The sequence below is a fragment of the Ursus arctos genome, unplaced genomic scaffold (genome assembly GCF_023065955.2).
Source record: "Ursus arctos isolate Adak ecotype North America unplaced genomic scaffold, UrsArc2.0 scaffold_33, whole genome shotgun sequence".
Classification (NCBI taxonomy): Eukaryota; Metazoa; Chordata; class Mammalia; order Carnivora; family Ursidae; genus Ursus; species Ursus arctos.
The window spans coordinates 8,107,196-8,128,233 of NW_026623019.1; the positions used below are offsets into that span (position 1 = coordinate 8,107,196).

At 41.7% G+C, this 21,038-nt stretch overlaps 1 long non-coding RNA gene across 1 annotated transcript in view; it reads right to left on the reverse strand.

Annotated features, from left to right (window-relative positions):
- The window catches only part of LOC123002114 (uncharacterized), a 54,351-nt gene extending 34,009 nt beyond the window's left edge, over positions 1-20,342 (reverse strand). The window contains exons 1-5 of the long non-coding RNA XR_008956847.1: positions 17,082-20,342; positions 16,393-16,512; positions 10,941-11,072; positions 9,569-9,764; positions 6,567-6,699 (exon numbers count right to left, since the gene is read on the reverse strand). This is a non-coding gene — a long non-coding RNA (uncharacterized LOC123002114). The remainder of the gene's footprint in view (positions 1-6,566; positions 6,700-9,568; positions 9,765-10,940; positions 11,073-16,392; positions 16,513-17,081) is intronic.
- Between the last annotated feature and the right edge of the window lie 696 nt (positions 20,343-21,038).

Sequence of the window (21,038 nt, forward strand, 5' to 3'; positions counted from 1 at the left end):
CAGTGAAGTTTCTTTACAACATATTCCATTTCTCTTCATAGTTTTAATGACAAAACCAGACTTCCTTACAAGATATGTTATCAAAGATAGAGTAAATAATCTAAGATAGGACTGTAACCACATTGCCTGTCTGTTGGTCTCTCTTTCATATACTCCCTCAAATACCTTTCTTTTAGAGAAGAATGCCTACTCTTTGATCCAAAAGGAGTAGGAAATTTTGCCCTTAAAATTTTTCAATGTTAAGTCAGTATTGATAGCCAACACTAATCTTTATCAATATTCACCAATGGATAAATAAATATTTTGATGTACTGAAATACATAAGAATATAAAGTAGCACCAACTGTAAGTGAGGTGCTCTGGCGAAGGAATACCAATATTGTTGAGTACTCTTTATGTTCCAGATACCCGCTAAGAGCTTTTAAAAGATGTGATTTATTTTAATTATAATAATCCTGTAAGGTAGGTACTTTATTACAGATAAAGACACTGGGTCCCAGGGAGGGGAAGAAAATTGCCTAATGTTACACCATTACTATGTGGTAGAGAGATGCTTTAATATCAGGCCACCCTGTCTTGACCTCTTTGTTTACCTGTACGTACAACACGTAAGCAGAAGGATATATGTTCAAGAGACCATGCATAGTAAGTGATGGGCATTATAGATGATAAGTGATAGGAGAATTCAGAGAAGAAATCATTGGATATTCCTGGAATGAGTCCTGCCAGGTTAGAGTGGTTGGCTGCCATGTTTCATTGAGAAAGTGGATGAGCCACGTCTTTGAGGAATGGGTAGGTTTTGATAAGCACATATGATAGGGAAAAATATTTTTACTTTGGGGACATTAATCCTAGCAGAGAAAGCATAGTAAAGAAACATGAGTAGATTGTCTTGGCTAGAAAGGAAGGTCCCCTTTGGGAAGTCATGAAATAAGGCTAGAAAGGGCTGAGCTTTGGACTCTAAAAAATTCAGTGTCAGGGTAAAGGGTTTGGGTGTAATACTTTGGATAAGAGCAGACTATAAAAAGTTCCTTGTAGCTAGATTAGGGAACCAGAGAAAGAAGAGTATTTCATATTTTCCTATGACAGTCCAGCCAGGAGGTAGTGATGGTAGTGATACAATGAAAACAGACTTAAAGGAATTTACTGGGTGAAATAAGCACTGTTCTAAGGAGATGTGGGATTGATTGCAAATCAATTCAGATATTATTCCCTGGAGGACCCGGTGTAATAAAGGTTATCTAAGTTGTTTTGCTTAGATTCATCTGTTGACTGTTCAATTGTTGAATGCCTACTGTGTACTTGGTGCTACTCTGTCCCCTGCAGATACAGTAAGCGAGACAGACAGCCCCACTCTGTGCTGCTAGGGAACTTAGACTCTAATGGATGCTCTGGGGACTGTGGCTTAGGCTGAAAGGAACGGGGGGGGGGGGGACTCATGAGGGAGGACTGCTTTTGTTAGAAGACAGTGAGTGGAAGGTGAGATTGGGGCAGCCCATGTTAAAATGTAGAGCAACAGTAGAGAATAATGTCTTAGCAGGGAGACCAGCGTTAGAAGGAGAAATTAGCAAGCCCTATAGAAGTAACCAGGTATCAAATCATTTCCAAATTATAAACTACTGCCTTTGCATTCCCCATGTACACACACCCCCCATGTACACACCCCCTCAGTCTGCTTTTATCATTTGATCTATACCATGCTCTGAACCCACATTTCTTTAGTGCTCTTTTGGTGTCACTAAATTTTTGCCTATCAAGGAAACAAGATTTGAATAATTCTATTCATTTGCAGCACAGGAAGATATCCGACTATGTCTGATTGCTTCAGGAGTGCTATGAAATATTTTTATTCCATGAAATTCTTTAGGGCAGTGCTTCTCAAAATTTAATGTGCACACAAATCACCTGAGAGTCATGTTAAAATGTGGCTTCTGATTTTGTATATCTGGGATGAAGCCAGCAATTCTGCCTTTCTAAGCTCCCAGTTACTGCTGCTACTGGTGGTCCTCAGAGCTAACTTTGAAGCCTTGGCATCATGATGTTATTATACCTCACACTGCTCTTTGTCAATGATAGTACTGAAAACAACTGCTTTTATCTTGGAGGTGTGAAACTATTAAGACAAAGATGATAAAAAAAGGAAATTAAACTGTGGGGAAAAAAGGCATGTACAAATTTTGTTACATAGCCAAGAGTATGGATCAAGGACCAAAGAGAAGGGCATATTATGGGGAAAGACTTCCAGATTGGGTAGTCCAAGGAAGTTTCATAGAAAGGGATGCTTTTGAGCGGGTCAGAATTATAGTAGGTAAAAAAAGAGAGAAAAAAAATTGGGGTTACAAAATGACATCAGTGGCATATTATTTTGATTATTATAGGTTTGTAACACATTTTGACATCTTAATGCAAAGGTCCTCTCATTAATCTCTCAAACTTTTTTGTTTGTTGTTTTGTTTTTATTTCATGGAACTGTAGATCGTCATTAAGTTTCAAGAAAAATGTATTGAGATTGATTTCATCAAGTTTAAGGATTATTTGACAAGGCATTGACATTTCTTTTATGTTATCTTCCTGTTGCTATGTTTCTCCATTTATAACAGTCATTATGCTCCTCAAAAAATTTTAGTCTTCTGAGAATAGTACCTTTTTTTAAGGTATTTTTTTCCTTTGGTATTATATGCATGTTTTGATTACTCTTATTAATGATTTTTTAGTAACTTTTACTTTGGAAAACATTCTCTTTAGTTAAGAGCTATTTCTTCTACAACTTCTACCCCAATGCATCAAAATTACAGTTTATTTCCCTATTATATTTCCTAAACAGTTATTGCAGATACATAGGAAAAACTCCTGAAGTATGTATACATAACATGCACATTCTTTTCACATATAATAAGCTTGCTAACTTTATTATTTTCAAATGACTCTTTTGAGTTTTTCACATAAATAATAATATCTTTAATAACATCTCAAGATCATGATAATAATGTTCTCGTTTGTACTCCATTTATTTTTCTTGCCTTACTGCATAGGCCAGGACTTCAAAAGTGCTTAATTACAATGTTTAATTATGTGACTACTTTTTATTTCTATTTTGTTTTGTCTTCTGTGATTTTATAAACATATCAATATTACTGAATCATTATTTATCTTCTTTATCAAAACTAACTTGATATTTGTGTTTAATTTTGATAAAAAATAATAATCCCAGATTACCATTAGTTCTTAATGACTCAACCTTTCAAGTCTTGAGTTTTAGTTTTTCTTCCTCTCTTGAATTTTCCAAAATAAACATCTGGGTAGCATTTTACTTTTAGTTCTCAGATTGCTGAGATTTTTACACACATATTAAAAAATGGTTTAGGTTAAAACTACTGGGTTACAATTTCTTCTTATAAAAAAATCTTTAAACAGTTGCTCTTTACAGCAGTTTTAGGTTAAGGCTGAGTTTGTTTGGTATAGGGTAATCATTTTCTTCCCTGACTGAATGTCAGAGAGATTCATTGCCAGTTCTCTCTGGTCTCAACCCAAAAGATGTCCAGAAAGGGACATATTAGCTCAGCCATGGTTAGCTTCTCAGCCCTTGGGCACTTCTGTGGAGCTGGGGGTGGTGATATATTGCATTATCCAGGCAGCTCCTGCTTTTCCAATGCATGCTTGAATGGAGGCATGTTTATAGAAACAGATGCGGAGCTAAAAGTCTGCCTGGTGGTGGGCAAGATAAAGGGAAAAGACACAATCTGAGCTGTGCCTTGAGATATGATGAGTTTGCCAGGCCATGCAATGGTAGATGGGAACAATTCAATCAAAGAATCAGCATGCATCCATAGCTCAGAGATAAAAAAGCAGGCAGTTTCACATAGGAAAACCACAGGGTGCATGAAGAGAATAGCTGGAGCTGAAGCTGGCAGGTAGGATGGGGCCAGTTGGAGCAATACCCAAAGAAAAATGGGTGTTATTCCGAAGGCAATCACCATTCAAACCAATGAGGAATCATCCAAAGTAAAACAGTTCAGACTTATTATGCTGACTCATGTTTAGACTTACTGCGCGGGTAGTCAGCATGGAATTTGAGGGTGGGCCACTTGGAAGCCTAGGGGAGAGTGAAGACCTGGAATTGGAAATGCAATTGATCAGGGACAAATGAAAGACATGTTTTGGGTTTTGAACTGACAAGAGATGTAAGGGAGGTAGAGGCAGAGAGAGACAGAGGAGCCAAGACTGCTGTTTTCCCAGAGTGTTAGAGAAGCCATTCAGGAAAGAGTTGTAAACAGGGGTCTGGAGGTTGGGAGAATGCTCTGAGCTGGTGAAATAGCTGGGCATGCATAAGTGGGAGGCAGTTTGGTTATTCAGAGAGAGATGATGAAATGTGGAGCAATGTGGCCTGAAAGTTGAGGCCAAACACCATGAAGAGATTGGATGGGTCAAGACTGAAATATGCTATAGGATTTGCAAGTACAGAAGTGAGTTGCCACTGCTTGAAGAGTTCCCATTCAGTTGTGGAATAGAAACCAAGTAAATAGAAACAGTGATTTTGAGAGAAATTAGGAAGGAGGCCATGTGATCTTCTAGAAGCTGGAGGTAAAGGGAAAAGAAAAATATGTAGGTAGTTGATATAGACTCTAAGAATTTTGTGTAATTGATGTTTAAGGATGGAACTAAGGAAGCAAGTCCCCAAATCAAGTTTGTCTTATCCTGGGTCTCCAAGTTATTTCTGGTTTCAGTTCCTTAACTGAACCACAGGATCTGCCCACATTCCTGCTAATTTATCTTTCTTTCCTTTATCTTCCAAATATATTTTTTTTCCTCCAGAAGACTGTTCAATTGTATTTTAATACCTTCCATCTTAATGATCCTATTTGATAGAGAAAACCATAACTTCAATGAAATCAGCAACCTAGAAGTGGAAGGCATCTTGGATCATTTTATCTAACCTACTCTCCCCAAATTGTAATCCCCTTTTAGCATCCTTGACATATTTCTAGTGATAGTAAATTGCTACTTCAGAAGGAAACCAATCACTTAGGTTGGAGATACCATACTTAACAGCGTGTCCGTATTAGTTCAGCTGGGATGTGTTTAGCTGCAAGTATTAGATGACTCCAATTCAAAACTGTTTACCCAAAGATGAAAATAGAGTACTTCCTGTAATAAGAAGTGCTGCAGTAGGCAAGTTTCACAGTTTGCAAAGTCAGTGTTTCAATACAATGTCAGAGACCCAGGATTTTTCTATCTTTTCACTGGGCTATACTCAGTGTGTCGGTTTAATGCTCCTCATTGTCACAAGATGGCTGCCATTCTCCTGGGCATCAAGATCATCAGACATCTGGCAGAAGGAACGGGACATATCCTGCTTGACTCTTTTTTATTAGTGAGGAGACCCTTTCTAAAAGCCTTTAGGAGACTCCAACATTAGTGTTGCACAGTCGCAATGAGTATGGACAACAAGCTACACTACCTGGGTTTGTATTCTAATTCTACTTATACACTTCCTTGGACAAGTATTTTTAGTCTCTCTAGCTCTGAATTTCCTCAGCTGCAAAAACTTAGATAGTCCTACAACCTACCTCATAGGATTGGTGTAAGGATTAGCATAAATATATATAAGGAATTGGGAAAAGTGCCTGGCATAGAGTCAGTGCTCCGTAAGTGTCCAATGTCACACATTCAACAAACCTGAGTTATGTGTCCAGCTCTTAATCGGTCACTGGCAAAGGGAAGGGGGTTACTGTGAGTGGCTTTGAAAACTCAGTATTTGTCCTTGAAATGGGGGCTAAAAATATGGATTTACATACGGATTATGAATAAAACCTGGACTTTGTTAACAGGAAAGGGAGAAGAGATAGATGGCTCTTGGGGGAGGCAACCAACAGCATTGACCACACAATGCCCAACTTGCCAATTACTTTCATTCTATTCATGATCAGTTTGCTGACAGTGGTGATATTGGGAGAAGAAGCTGGAGGCAAAGACAATATTATGCTTCACATTAACAGCTGACACTCAAACAAGGTGGAGGTCAGGAGCACTGACACCTGCCCCGCACTCTCAGTCAAAAATCCACGTGTAACTTCTGACTCCCCAAAGAAACTACTAATAGTCTGCTGTCATCCAGAAACCTTAATGATAACATCAACAGTCGATTAACACACATTTTGTGTTACATGTATTATATACTGTATTCTTAGAGTAAAGTAAGCTAGAGAAAGAGAATGTTATTAAGAAAATCATAAGGAAGAGAAAATACATGGATACTAGTGTATTCATGTGTGTGTGTGTGTGTAATCTGTGTATCAGCAGATCCGCAGAATTCAAACCCAAGTTGTTCAAGAGTCAACTGTACTGGCAATAAGTTGCTAATACACATATTCTAATAGATCTATGCTTGAATCCTACTAAGTAAAACCTGAAAATATACTTAAAATACTGAACAATTACTTACAATATCATCTCAAATATCAGTTTAGAAGAACTTCTATTTCTACGTCACTTTGCAAACATTTTTCCACTTACTCTTCTCCCTTAATTCTCACAACAACCAGGTGATAGACGAAGGGTATTATTACCATTTGCAGATGATACCGATGCCCTTAGGTCTCTAGTAGGAACTCTAGGGTTAAGAAGTAGCAGATTTCCCACTCAGATTCAGATCACCCATTTCTGAGTAGGAAGTTTTTCTTCTCAATCACAGTGGCTTGCCTGTAAAATAAAGACATTCTGAAATGTTTTCTTCAGCCATCATTAGCAGTGGCTCACTGCAATCGTACAGCCAAGAATCAAATATAATGTGCCAAGTATATGCCAGAATATGTGAGCACATAGCCAACCGTGACGTTCTTAGCACCATTCATTCCCAGAGAAGTGAACACACACATTTACGTGTCACTATTCTATGGAAGGGTTATCTGGAGGCTTTTATTATTATGAACATTCCTTCTTCAAGTGCCCAGTGTTAATTGCTAACTCCTATTTTTTTTAAAACCAAAATTGGCAATGGGCCATTTGGAAATGTAGATTGCAGAGAATATCATATGTGAGAAACCTCTTCACAAGAATGAACTGTTCATTTAAAAAGAAGTTTCATCCCAGAAAGGCAAAATTTGGATAAATCTCCATTAAAAACCATGTGAAATGGCCAGTTATGTATCTTTTTTTTTTTTCAAATAAATTGTCATATTCGATGGAATGGGATAGTGACCTTTAAAAAAACTTTTAATTACCATTTTAATAGAAAGTGTTTGACATGTTTTATATGAGTGCTATAATCATTGTTATTTACATCATGGTATGCTCGAAGTTTCTGTCAGAGACTCCAGCTGGGGCCCCTGCCCTCTGGACTTCTGGTTAACTCCCTCCGCACCCTATTTCTATGGCTTATGATGGTGCAGAGGTCTTCCTTGATTTCTAGGTGTTTCTAGGACTTACTCCTTTATGTTTTTGTTTGCATCTGCACCCCAAGATCCTAGTAGGAGATCGAGGATCTGCTCTAAATGAAACAGGTATGAGGCCCCAATCTCTTCACTGGTTTTTAAAACAGACAAACCACTCACTCAAATCATTTCATGACCTAAACAACCGTGGTGGGGAAGTGCAGGTTCATGGGGTAGGGGTACATGGTGAGTCACTTAGATTCTCCCTGGCATTTCAATTCCTATCTGGAACAAATGGAATATTACTCTTCCTTTCTCAACTACACCAGCTCTCCTCTCCCCAAGGTCCTATGTTCTCCATTGTCAGGATATTTTCTCTTAGTATTCTCTTTTTAGGAGGAAATCTGGTGTCAACTCATAGTATCAAACAGTATTTTCCCATTTCTTTGCATTTCTAGTTCACCTGTCTAGTGTCTAAACCACAGTAAGTACAAATAAAAGATATTATTACAAATTTACTTGTCCAGACTTTTCTCCCCGTTCTTTTCACAGGGGAAATCATAAATTGGACCAGAGGCTGGCAACTGAGGCATGATGGCCAAATCCAGCCACACCTGTTTGTTACCATTTTTTGTCTAGGGTTGGATTCACACTCATGCTCCACAACAGTGGAGCTGAGCAGTTGTGATAGAGACCACGTCATCCCCTAAGCTGAAAAGATTAACAAACTGTCTCCTTGGAGAGACTTTGCCCCAATTTAGGCAACATTCTTGAAAATACTTTACTTGTCCCTAGGGCTTTTCTGTTGAAAACATTTCTACATATCTTATTTATCTTGCTCCTCCAGCACCTCTGAAATGCTTATTCTCCCCATTTTACAGGAGAAAATTAGAGAAAGACAAAGACCATATGACTTCACTAATATGTGGAAACTAAAAATCAAAATAAATGGACAAACAAAAATAGAACCAGACTCATAAATTCAGAGAACAAACTGATGGTTGCCAGAGGGGAGGGGGCTGGGGAATGAGCAAAATGGGTGAAGAGGATTAAGTGGTACAAACTTCCAGTTATAAAATAGATAAGTCATGCGGGTGAAAAGTAGAGCATAGGGAACACAGTCAATAATATTGTAATTACGCGTAATACGGTGACAACACTTATTGTGGTGAGAATAACGTAATGTATAGAATGGTCAGGTCACTCTGCTGTACACTTGAATCTAATATCACATTGAATGTCAATGATACTTCAATTAAAAAATAAAATAAAATAAAAAATCCAAAGTGTACAGAGACAGTTAAAGATGGGATGGAGTCAAGATGGAAATAATGGAAGTATATCGATATGTAGTTTCTCCCCTAATCTCTTAATTCAGACAATTAAAGCCCAATACGAATTTCCTGTTAAAAAAACAAAAGCAGAGGGGCGCCTGGGTGGCACAGCGGTTAAGCGTCTGCCTTCGGCTCAGGGTGTGATCCCGGTGTTATGGGATCGAGCCCCACATCAGGCTCCTCCGCTAGGAGCCTGCTTCTTCCTCTCCCTCTCCCCCTGCTTGTGTTCCCTCTCTCTCTGGCTGTCTCTCTCTCTCTCTGTCAAATAAATAAATAAAATCTTAAAAAAATTAAAATAAAATGCTACTCTTAAAAAAACAAAAACAAAAACAAAAAAACAAAAGCACAAACAAAGGAAAATTAGAAGCGACTAACCCGAGATCACAGAGGTAGTACCGACAGCTTCGGGACTGATTAGTACAAACTGATGTGTTGGCATACTCCAGATGATGCCCTATTCTGTTTACTCTGAATTCTTGAGGTAAATCTGCCTGCTCAGTTCCCCCCCTGAATGTGTCAGGGGGTAAGACATGTTCAAGTGGAGAAGAAACAACTGCAGATTAGTTCTCCTGAACTCTGCACTCCCTGGAATAGGACTGGAAAGCATGGAAATGCCCCAGCATCCAAGAGCTACCATGGACGCATAGGCACCTCAGAGCCCAGCTGCTGCTTTGGCTACACTTTGCTTCTGGTTGGGACTGTTGGCTTGGCCTTCTCACTCTGAATTCAGCGCTCTTTCCACTATATTAAGCAGATTGTTGAGTAATGATAGCACAAATGAATGATCATGATTTCATTAGGAAAACACAAAAGAAGAGATGAAGCTGTGTTGGATTCCAAATGTGGCCATCACCAATTCCTTACCTCTTTGTAGCTACGTACTGCTCCTCACCTCCAGTGGGTGGTGGAGTCTAATTCCTTTCCCCTTGAATCTGGGTGATCTTGGGGGCAGGTCTGAGGTGGGACTTCTGACATTAGGTTATAAGAATCTGGCAACCTCTACCTGGGTCTCTTGGAAGGCCCACCCTGAGAAGCTCCCTCTCAGAACCTTGTTGCCATGCTGTGAGAAATGAAAGCCAGATGGAGAGGTCAGACAGGTGTTCTAGTCAAAGACTCCAGCTCTTCTCAACCAACAGCCATGTGAGAGTGCCATCTTGGACAGCCAGCCCAGTGGAGTCTTCAAGATGACTGCATGAGAAATACTAAGCAAGAAGCAAGCACCCAGACAACCCATAAGTTTGTGAAAGTTAATACAATATTGCTTTGAGCCACCACATTTTAGCATAGTTTTATGTAGCTACAGACAACCAAATAAAAATTTTGAAACGAAAAGGCAATTTCATTACATACAAGATGAACGTATTTTGTGAAACTGGTCAAATTAAAAAGAAGCCCATTGCCCAATTATAACCAGAAAAAAACACACTAACCCTAAAGTTAGTGTGACAAAACAAGGTTTCAGATTTCTTTTGACTCTTACTCCTTCTGAGGAAGAGGTGGGGGTGAGTTGTGTGCAGGCGGGAAGAGGTTTCTACAGCATAATCATGCCTCAAAGTTGTTCACTGTTAGCAAGAGAAAGTTTCTCCTGTAGATGCTTCAGGCATAAGACTCTTACTCCTGGTGAAAATTAAAGAGGTACAGAATAGAAATTCCTCAGTGCCTTCCCAGGATAAATCCAGGAATGAGGATTTCCAAAGCTTTGACCTACAGAAGGGGGCCCTGGTTGGAGGAAGGACAGAAGAGAGAAGAGGAATGTTGGAGACACTCCAGGAACACCTGGGTTTCCATCTGAGGCTGACTTTGTATCCCTGAAAGGTAATCCTATGGGAAAAGAGAAGCCATGCTTTATTCTATCTGCTGCTCCTCATGGGGACTCGCGGCTGGCTAATAAAATAAACTGTCTACACACCTCGGAGTGAATTCTTTTCATGCTTTAAGATCTCATTAGTGTCTGGATTTCAATGAGCTTATTTTCCTCAGAAAGAAGGGTGATCACCTTGTGGAGTAAGGGGTGCCTGAAAATGTCTCCCTTCGACTTTAGAACAAGGAGGTCCCAACATTGTGTTTCTTTAGTTTTGAAAAGGGCGTGTGTGGGTATGTGTGTATTCAACAAGGTCAATGCTCTGACACAGTAAGTTTTAGTCCTTCCTTCTCCAACCTCTCCCACCCACTCCGCCAAGCTTGTTGCTTCTACGTTCTCTCTCTCCCTCCCTCTAGTGCTGGGTATGCTACTCACCTCTCCAAATCTGCTCTGCGCTCATTTCTCCCTGGCTCTGCACGGGAAAGCTGACTTACAACAACTTCATCGATGGATGCCCCACCCCCAACTTGCCCTCCAGTTCTGGTTGAGTTCAGCCAATGGGGAGCCCTGGAGAAAAGAGTGAAGAGAGGGATAAAAGTGAGATCGCTGTATTTATTCCTCTGTCTTCCTCTCAGTCACCTTGGACCAGTGGTGCCCCTTGTCTGAAGGTCTGAGTTCCTCTCATGATGTCCCTCTCTGTAGGACTCTCTCATTTTGGGTTCAGTAACTGCTCCCTCCCCTCCTCTCTTGGGCCTAGAAATGGCAACAGCTGTGCTTTTATTAGCTCAGGGTGCTGCAGTAACCCTTATGGCTTCCCTACAACTCTGTAAATAGTCTTTTTATTAAATTTATTAAATTCGCATGGAATGATCCTAATTTGAGCATGCCATCTCTCTCCTGCTAGAACCTGATGGATACACTATTCTACACTATTGGCCATTACATCTGAGTACTAATTTAGTTTGAGGTTTTTTTTTCCTTCCTTGGCTATTTGTTATTTCAAGTCCAACCATGGCACTGAAAGATTTTTCGTTCCCAAGAATTTCGTGGAGAAACAATCACGGGGAGTTTGCACTGGTGAGGGAGGAAAGGGAAAGATTAAACTCTGCCCCTCGTGAATCACACCCAAAGGAGTCCTCCACTTATTCCGACATTAATTTTATATAATACCCTGCCCCCCACCTCCATGAAAGCGCTAGTTAAGTCAACTACGGTGTAGGTGAGGGTCGAGAGCTAGTTTTCTTCTTCCTGGTGGGGCTGTGATGGAAGATGAATACATGGGGATGCAGGGGTGAGGGGGGCTGGTGGTACAGCAGGTGGGGGACACACCAAGACAAACCTCTTCTACACTGCGCCTGTGCTAAGAAGAACCGTGACTAAGCACATAGCTTCTTGAAATGGAAATACAGGTTTTCAATGTAATTCCCACCTTTTCTGTTGTGATTTTGTTAGTTTTAAAACCACCGTGTTCTCACAAAATTTAGGTGATACTGAGGATGCTGTTAAAGGTCTCCTGAATAATCTCTGAGTTTCTAAACTGAAGACCTCCTCAGCAGTAAATATGAAAGAGAGATATTTGATCACAATGGTCATTGTCCCTGCAAAGCCCCCAGTGGTCCTCCATTGTTTAGGACGCAACACCCAAACTTTAAGCCTGATGTTCCAAGTCCTATAATCTGGATCAAGGCTTTCTTCTCAGTCTCACTCCAATGCCTAGCCCCTCTTCTACCTCTCCTCTCTTTATTTCTCCATGCAGATTCGTCTTCAGCCAAATCAACGTCTTCATTTCTAAGCATGCTATACAAGATCTCCCCTTATGTGGTCCCCCTCAGGGCCTTCACTCTGCTTCTCTGCCAGCTGGAAGTCCCTTCCTTAAAACACCCAGCCTCCCACTGGGCGGTGAGCTATGGGAGGAAAGCGTGCTTGGTTTCACATTTTGTGCCTCTCTCCAGCACAGCATCATAACTTGCACATTCTAAGTATCATCAAAAGAATTTGTGGAGTAAATTAAAGTAGCTGATCCCAATGGCAATTTTTCAGGAACTGTTTCTAATTTTCTTTGCTTGAGAAAAAGGCAAAGTTGAGGTTCGGAAATGAGAGAGGTAGACAGCAAGAGTTCTGTACTACAGGATAATCCTTAACTCTTCCTTTTCAAAGCAACATCTATTTGTCTATCTATCAATAGATCCGTGTTGGTCTACTAGACCATATCCATGCACAACTGTAAGGACAGGGAGGAAAAAGAAATTAAAAAGAAATCTTCAGTATCACCATTTGCCAGTAGTAAGTTCTCCATAGATACAAACTCCACTGAGGATTGATAATATTTTTCAAGGTGCTGTGGGGGAGGGAACAATTTCTTTCATGGTTCCTCCATAATTATCCAGGTAAAGAAGTAAGGCAATGGACTTCAGAAGAAAGCCAGGAATTGAAAAGACACAGTTGAACATCTTAACGATTTTTTTTTTCGGATTGGAAAAACGTCCTATTCTGCTGTTTGATGTTGCAAAAAGTTTCTTTCAGCAAGGAGTTAAGGTTAGATGTGGCCCAGTGCCTAGTGAAGCCCTGTGGGAAGGCCAAAGGAAGGCAATGGACAAAGCAGTACAGAAAATGTTACTTCCAAGTCGTTTTATTCCCCAAAGATGGGCCCCAGCTCTAACATTTACCTTGTACCTTATAATAGCACTTGGGGAATCATTAAAAGCATTTGGTGTCACTATTTTAATTAAGAGTGAAAGTTCTACAAGGGCCAGACACTCTGAGGCTCTGTCAGTAGTGGTCATAGGGGAGAAGTGGAATGTCAAATAAATGCAGGCTCTTGGCTTCTACCACAGAATCCTAGAACCCCTTATTTAAAGCATGTTTGGAAAGCATATTTCCTCTAGCAAGGAAAGTGAAGCTGGTACAGTAAAGTGTGATGCTGGGCGTTGGCCCTAGATCTCCATCCATATCTATACCTACAACACGTATGTCCACTGAAATACGGCATCCGTCGTCAGCTAATGAGAGTTTACATTGTTTGCTAAAGATCACAAAAGTGTTGTAAAACTGGATGTGTGGAAAGCTAAACCTAAATCTTGAAATATGACTTATGACAGCATCTGCCCCATGTGGAGCCTTCATTTTTAAGTTTTATTCTTGGATACCCAGCTTGCATGACATACGCGACTTGATAATCAGTGAGGTAATACAATGTGCATATTTTTGTACCTCCTTTCATGATTGCACAACACGTCATTTTATTGACCAACAGTACTCTGAAAGCGTACTTTCTTCAGGTTACTCCACCCCTCCGCACCTTTTATGATACATGAAGAACGCTTTTTTCAAATTCCTAAAATATCATGACACAATGGCTGAATGAGCAGATTCTGTAACCTGACTACATTCTTTTGGCTTTGGAGGGGATCCAGGGATATTTACTTTAAGTACAGTGCAATCTTACTATAATAAAATACTGTTTGTGAAACATTTCCCAATAACTGCTTACATTAGGATGTTATGTCGTTAGCGATTACTACTCTACCCAGGGTACACTATATCAGAAAAAAACACTAAACTTTAACTATTTCCTCCTTTGGGAATCTGAGAGATCACTTTGCACAGATTAATGTGTTATGTATTCTATGCTCTCTAAAAATGGCACTTGAATGCAGATTTGAGTATGCTTGCCCTTTGTAGAGAGCTATGTCCATGAAGACAGGGATCTACAAACACAAACATATGATGATTCTACATATATTTAGAGAAAACTTCAGCATGCAAAAAAAAAGGTAATCTACGTACAACTTCTTGGCCCAGCAGTACCCCGCTCAGGAAATACCTCCAGAGCTACAGACACTAGTGTGTTAATGTCTTTGATTACTTTCATATGGTACACTTGGAATTGTTAAAACACAGCTGCCACACATCAGAAGGTACTAGAAACAATCTGTTGGACAATACAGCAAATGGCAGTAAATGAATTTCAGAAATACCCCATGCTAGTTACTAGGGGATGATTTACATGAAAAAAGAAAAACAACAAAAATTTTAAAAGTGCCAAACACATCAGGAAATATCCCCCAAAGTCACTGGTCTTTTTTGGTCTTAAACATCCCTTCAGTACTCTGCTGTATTCCTAGCCCGGGGGGAGGGAGGGGAGGAAGGAATATATATAAATATAAATATATATAAATATAAAAATATATAATATGTAAAGTATACTACAAAATATAAAATATATATAATATGTAAATATAAAAATATACATACTTTCCCCAATATTGACTAATAAAGTTTTTTCACCTCCTCAAGATAATTTCATTTGTTAAGAGCAAAACTTGTCAGTTTTAGAGGACTAATTATTATCCAAAGGTAGAAAAATCACCTTGCTAGAGCAAATCTCAAGGGGTGACTTGATTTCTATCCCTAGCTTCTAAGTGCTGTGACATCTCATCTAGCATAGGCAGTTGCCTCTTCTATTCTTAAAACTTCCCAATGAAGATGATTCAGCAGTGTGTCTTAGAAGCTCATCTGGTGTCAAACCAGTCACCTCAAAGGACTTGGAAAACATCAGACATAATCCCAGTGGGTAGGCAAAGTTACTAAAACACAAGGGAGGGACCTGAATTCTGTTTCAACAGAGTCTCTGGCTACCAGTATTTTTAAAACAGGCTCAGTTTTGAGGATGGGAATTGCCACAAAGTATGCAGATGGTCTGAGTGTTGCTAATGGAGTAAAAGGTTGTCCTATATGTTGCTGATAGATCACAACTTCTCGTTAGTGATGTGTTGTTTCAACAGCACTGGGTTAGAAGAAGTGCAGTCAGAACAGTAGAGACAGCTGGTGTTCCAGCAAAATGAATGTTAAAGTATTGATATGTGCAAAGGGCGAGTGTACAAAGGTGTCAGAGACATGAACTTGAAAGTGATCTGTCAGCACATATGAACAAATTACGATTCCATGCTAAGCTTGAGGCAGGAGTCCTCATTCTCATTTACCTGGAAAATGAACAAGACAAAGGGTCTAGAGACACCCTTTTTTAAGTTGACCTATGGTGAGTATTTCCCCCAACTGCAGAGAAACTGAAAATGAATGTTTAAGATTAACTGATTCAACTAATTCTTAAAAAGCACTTACTATGTGCCAGGCAGTAATGTGCTGGGAAATACAGCCGGGAATAAGACAGAAAAATGCCCTGGCTTTTTTAGTACTTACATTTTGTTGGAGATAGACAGGCAATATAGATAAGTAACCAAAAAAAAAAAAAAAAAAAAATCAAACAAGATAATTTCAGCTAATGATAAGTGTCATTAAAACCATAAAACTACATAATGTGCGGGAGGGGATGTGGGTGGAAAGATGGGCTAAAAAATTGTATAGTCAGAGAAAGCCTCTCTGAGGAAATGGCATTTAGGCTGAGATCTGAATGACAGGAAGGAGCCCACTTTGCAAAGCTTGGAGGAAGAATATTCCAGAGAGAGGGAACAGCAAATGCAAAGACCCTCGGGTGAGAGCGAGCTCTGCGAGTTCTGGGGACAGATAAGGCCGGTGAGGAGTGAGACCTGAGCATAACAGGCAAGGAGCAACGCACTTCTGTGTCAGCAGCCTGAATATTTTCACAGTTTACAGTTGAGTTCAGAAAGGCAGGAAGCACTTTTAGGATACTGAAAATCATTTTTGATTACGGATATCATCTTAGCTTTCACCTGTATTCCCAGTTGTCAGAACCCCCGTGCGTCCTCTGAAGGGAGACTCCGTGAGCACTTGGGCTTTCCTGGCTTTTGCCGTGGTTTGTGAAACCTGCACCCCAAGCCTCTACAAAGTCCCCATGTTTCCCTCAGGTCATCTTTAGGTCCCAGGGGGCAGGTCACATATGCTCATGCGTAGATCCACCCCTCCTCACCATGTGGCTCCGGGATCATTCTTCCTCAGTTGAGCTGTTTCTCGGGTACCTCGCATCTGCTGGCCCTGCTGAGTCCCTGGGCCTGGGGTCACCTCGGCTGGGTACGGCTTCTTTCACCGCCTGGGGACAGCACCAGAACCTTCAGAAGGCACCGAAGCCCTGCACCTCCACAAGCCCCTGAGGAGCTCACACCGTGAGGGATTTCTACAAGGTAGGGGAGAATGCCCTCTTTTGTGACACTGACCCCTACATTAGGGCTTAAAAATGTGGCTACTCATGACCACTGTCTTACAGTTTGGTGACAGTCCTTGCAGGTGTGATTGACAGTGCCACCAACTTGCCTTCTCCTAACGCCCCATCCTGCCCCGCCCCCTCCCCACCTTTAGACGCACACACAGGTGCATGGGGTTCGAACAAGGAGACAAAACACAAAGGGAATCACTATTCTCTTCTCAGAAGTACTCCTCTCCTCTAACAAGCAGCTTGCTTGGTGTCCAGCTCTCTGTTCCCCTAAATATATCTTGGTCGTTGGAGTCCTGCAAACAGAAGTCTAATAAGCTCCTTCTTTTCATTGCCCCTCTGCCCAGACATGGCTGAGCCCCTGGTAGTGGACATAATTTTCTCTCCATTTGCTAACCCCCTGCGTATCTGTGTCCTCTCTGTTGGTGTCCAGCTCCTTGGGGACTCACCTGCCAGGGGCATCACTGCAGCGGAGCCCAGCAATGCATGAGGCTGCCCTCACTGAGGTGCCCAGAAAGCTTCTGGCAGCCAGGACACTGGTGGATTTCTTAGCCTCTCCTGTGAGAAGACGACCTCCATCAGTTCCAGGATCTGTTCCGGCCTACAATGATTTTTTTTTTCAGGTACAAATCGGGCACTTTCTGGTTTTTAAAATGTTATTTTCCTGGCCTTTTGTGTCCTTTACGACAGGCAGCTGCTTGGGGCTGCAAAGCAGTGCCCCGCATACACTGTCTGGCCAGATGGAAATGCTAATTCCCCAGGCGACTCTAGCCACACACTCTTCCTGTTTCAGGTCAAGCAAAGCCTCTGGCTCATATCTCCAAGAGTACATCCTTCCAGGTTTACTCCTGGTTCTTAACATAGGGTGCCCCCAGTAGACTCCCCCTCTCATAGCCCGTTACGTTGGGTGGGCTGCCATGCACAAACGCACTGAGATCCTGGGGGCCGGCTCCCTGTTTGCCAAGCTGGGCCCCATAAGGGGTTGTCAGCCTGAAAAAGGTGTGTCTCCTTGCGACTTGGCCACCCAGAGAGGCTGCTTTTTTGTAATTTGCTCAAAGATACTGTTTGTGCTGCCCTGACAGGTGTTGGTAGGAGTGGTTCATTTCTCCATCCTAATGACATCCTCTGGGAGCCAGCCTAGATTTTTCATTGTCTCTGCCCTTCCAACAGTCTTTCCACTTCACAGAGAGGATGCAGACCAGCCCTATGTTTCCTTACAGAGCTTCTCAGGCAAGAAACCCAGATGGCTCCTGCTTCAAGGACTCAAGGTGCTATCCGAATGCCCCAATGAAAGGAACCTCAGGCTGGGACCTCAACGTGGGAAGTCGTGATTCTTATGGCCCCTTAAGTAGCACAGTGAGCATTTTCACATGCCTCCAGAAACTCCCCTGAAGTCTGAGCAGAATGGTTTTCCTCTTGATGACGAGCATAACCTCTGACCACCCAAATGCACTTCCAAGGCAACAGTCGACTAGCGTCGGCAGTCGGGGTGAGAATGTGCTCTTGGTTCTTTGTGAGTCATATCTGTACTGGGAATCTTCCAAAGACGCAACTCTTCATTAAAAGTTCCTGTCACCACCCACTAATGCAAACCCGTAGGCCTCTGCAAGTTCTTCCCCTTCCCCCAGATTTCTCAGAATTCCTTCAGTAGTACATCCAGTGAATCCAAAGTAAAAGTCAAGTTAGTTACCATGCACCATCTTTGTTTCGGGTCTTCTGATAGCGCTCCCTGTGTCCTGTGCTTGGCATGGCGACCCTGTCTGATGTCTACCTCTACCACAGATGCTGTTGCCTCTGCCCATCCCGATCGCCTTCCCAGGGGGACTGTGGCCTCCGATGGGCCCAGCTGCTGCTTTGGCAGGCCACTGCCCCCATGGCTCCTCCGCCACCAATGGCCAAGTACCCATGAGATCCCACAGCTGTTCAGAATCCTGTTGTGAAACGGGGGGCACACTCTTCTTCTCTTTAGCCTTCTGTTAACACTAGAGGGTTCCCCAAGCAATAACGTGCGTGCTCTAAAATCTCAGAATGGATCTCCTGAGCAGCTCTATCATTTTTACTTATATTATCCCAGCTCGCCTCAGGACTCAGACACAGGGTGGGGGACTAGGCCAGGAGCTCATCCAAGGGACAGATGCTCTGATGTATTCATAATCACCTCTCCCTGGCTCTGTTCCTCAGCGAGCTTGTGCTCGGTTCTCTTTTCCATTCTGATGAGACCTGCCTGCGAAGCTCCTTAGCTCATCATACAAATCGACTTATGGCAGGCCCACCTTGCCTGTCTACCAGGCTCTCAAGGCTCCTTACTCCCTCACCCCTGCATGTATTTTCCAAGTGCAATTAGGTTATATATTTTTCTACTGGCTGTCACTCTGCCCATTTGTTTTTAAGGACATTTGAAACACTCAACCACTTTGACAATCTCTTAAGTGACAAAATACATTAACCTGAGATTCAATCGGTCATCTTCTTCCACACTCTATTAATGGAGTAATGTTTCAAAAGGTTATAATTAGGATGAATTTGTTTGGCAGCTACTGAGGTCATCACGAATCAAAAATGTGGAGTCAAAAGTTAGCATACTTTTTCATTGGTATTCAAGAATAGGTGTAACGGTGGAGACAGGAAAACACCTGAATTTCAATGTAAGTTGTAATTGCTTCAAGCAGCTTAAATCCCATCATTAGGTAAAGAAAGAAAAAAAATTCCATCCTTAGGTGAATGTTCCACTATTCTCGGTTGGGCGTTTTGTGCAGGTGCAGGTGTAGGGGTCTCTGTGTATGAGTTTCAGAGACCCTTAACCACCTCCTCCTCCAAAATAATGCATTCCGAGATTTTTTTTTTTTTTAAGCTGGTAGGACTTTCCAAGGCGGGAGGTGATGTATAAAGATTGGGGAGTTGATGAATCAATTTCATGGATTGATAGCTAACTCAGGGTTAGAGCCATGGTTCCCTTTTTAAAGTATTTTATATCCAACCCCCCAAACTGTTGCAAATTTGAAAGTTTTATTTTCAATTAGTGAAACATGCCCAGTGGGGTGCTGATAAATGTTTAACAACTGGCTCCCCAGGAAGGGGGGTCAGCAAGGAAGGGCTGATTTGTAGTGTGGGCATCTCCTTCCATGATATAAATACTTCCATCATCTGGGATTTCAAGATGTCACCATGATGTCATCGAACATGAACTTGGGGCGAGATGCGCAGGAGCCCACGGTTCTGCAGTATTTCAACCACGTAGACACAATGCACATCAGCAACCTCAGAAGTAGAGGTAAGGGTGAAATGTTGTAAACTAAGAAGAAAGTGATAGGTTTTAAATATTTATTACATTTGTTTTTAATGTAAGTTAGTTAGTTGTGAGTTGACTTATCTTAATTTTAATAATGGCTGTGTTTAACAAGCCACATTAACAAAATGTGTGAAAGTTTAAGAATCAACCGTTGAGAACCCATAGGAGCTGACCCCAGGGCATTAGCACGCACACCCTGTTACTCAGGACTTGCAAGATCCCGCTTTGGAAACCAGACAGGAATGCTCTGTACCCATGAACACTGACAAATGCAGGTTCCCCATCATTTGTGAATGATATCACAGTGGCCTTTTGTCAAAATAAAACCTCAATCCATTAGAATCCTTAAGAAAACCTCCCAGTTGCCTCGATTTTAATTTTGTATAAAGAGAAACAATTTATAAGCCTGCTTTAGTATTGGCTCAAAAAGATTTCTAAGTCAATATATTTATTCATTTCTCTAAAAAAATAATCTCTCTTCTGGAGAAGGCTTACAGGTTGGTATCATGAACTTCCTACATACCATAAAAAGACAATCAACCAACCAGACAAACAAAAATACAAGGAAAGGTAAAAGAGTGCACCTCGGGAAGGTAAGTTGCCTCGACAGCATGTTCTGTGTCCGTGGCTCCGCCCCGTGTGACGCGGCCGGCCGCCGTCCCCTGCTCCAGGTGGCCCACCTCCAGTTTGCCGGCAGACATGATGGGCCTGGCAGGACGAGCTTTGCCCAAACAGATGCGCAAGTGCTTGGTGAGGCAATCACATCCCTTCCCTCTGGAATTTGGACTGCGGGAAAAGAACTGGTCCAGTCAGTGATAGGAGTGGAAGCTGAAACAGGGTCATGAGGTAGCACCTGGGCCAGGCAGTGAGTTATAAGTAGAAATTATGAGCCGGCAGAGGTGGAGCAAGGGCCAAGGGAAGGAGGAGACAGTCTACAAGAGGGAAAAGTGAGGAGCTTGTCTCCAATCGATTTAAATCCCTGTCTGCTGGCCCGTTCCAGACCACGTGTAATCTTTTTAATAAACCAAGGGGAAAAGAAAGGGGGAGGGAGAGGATATGTGATACAGGGCTCACCGCATCATAGGTAGAATGGTAACTGTACAGAAAGAGGAGCTGA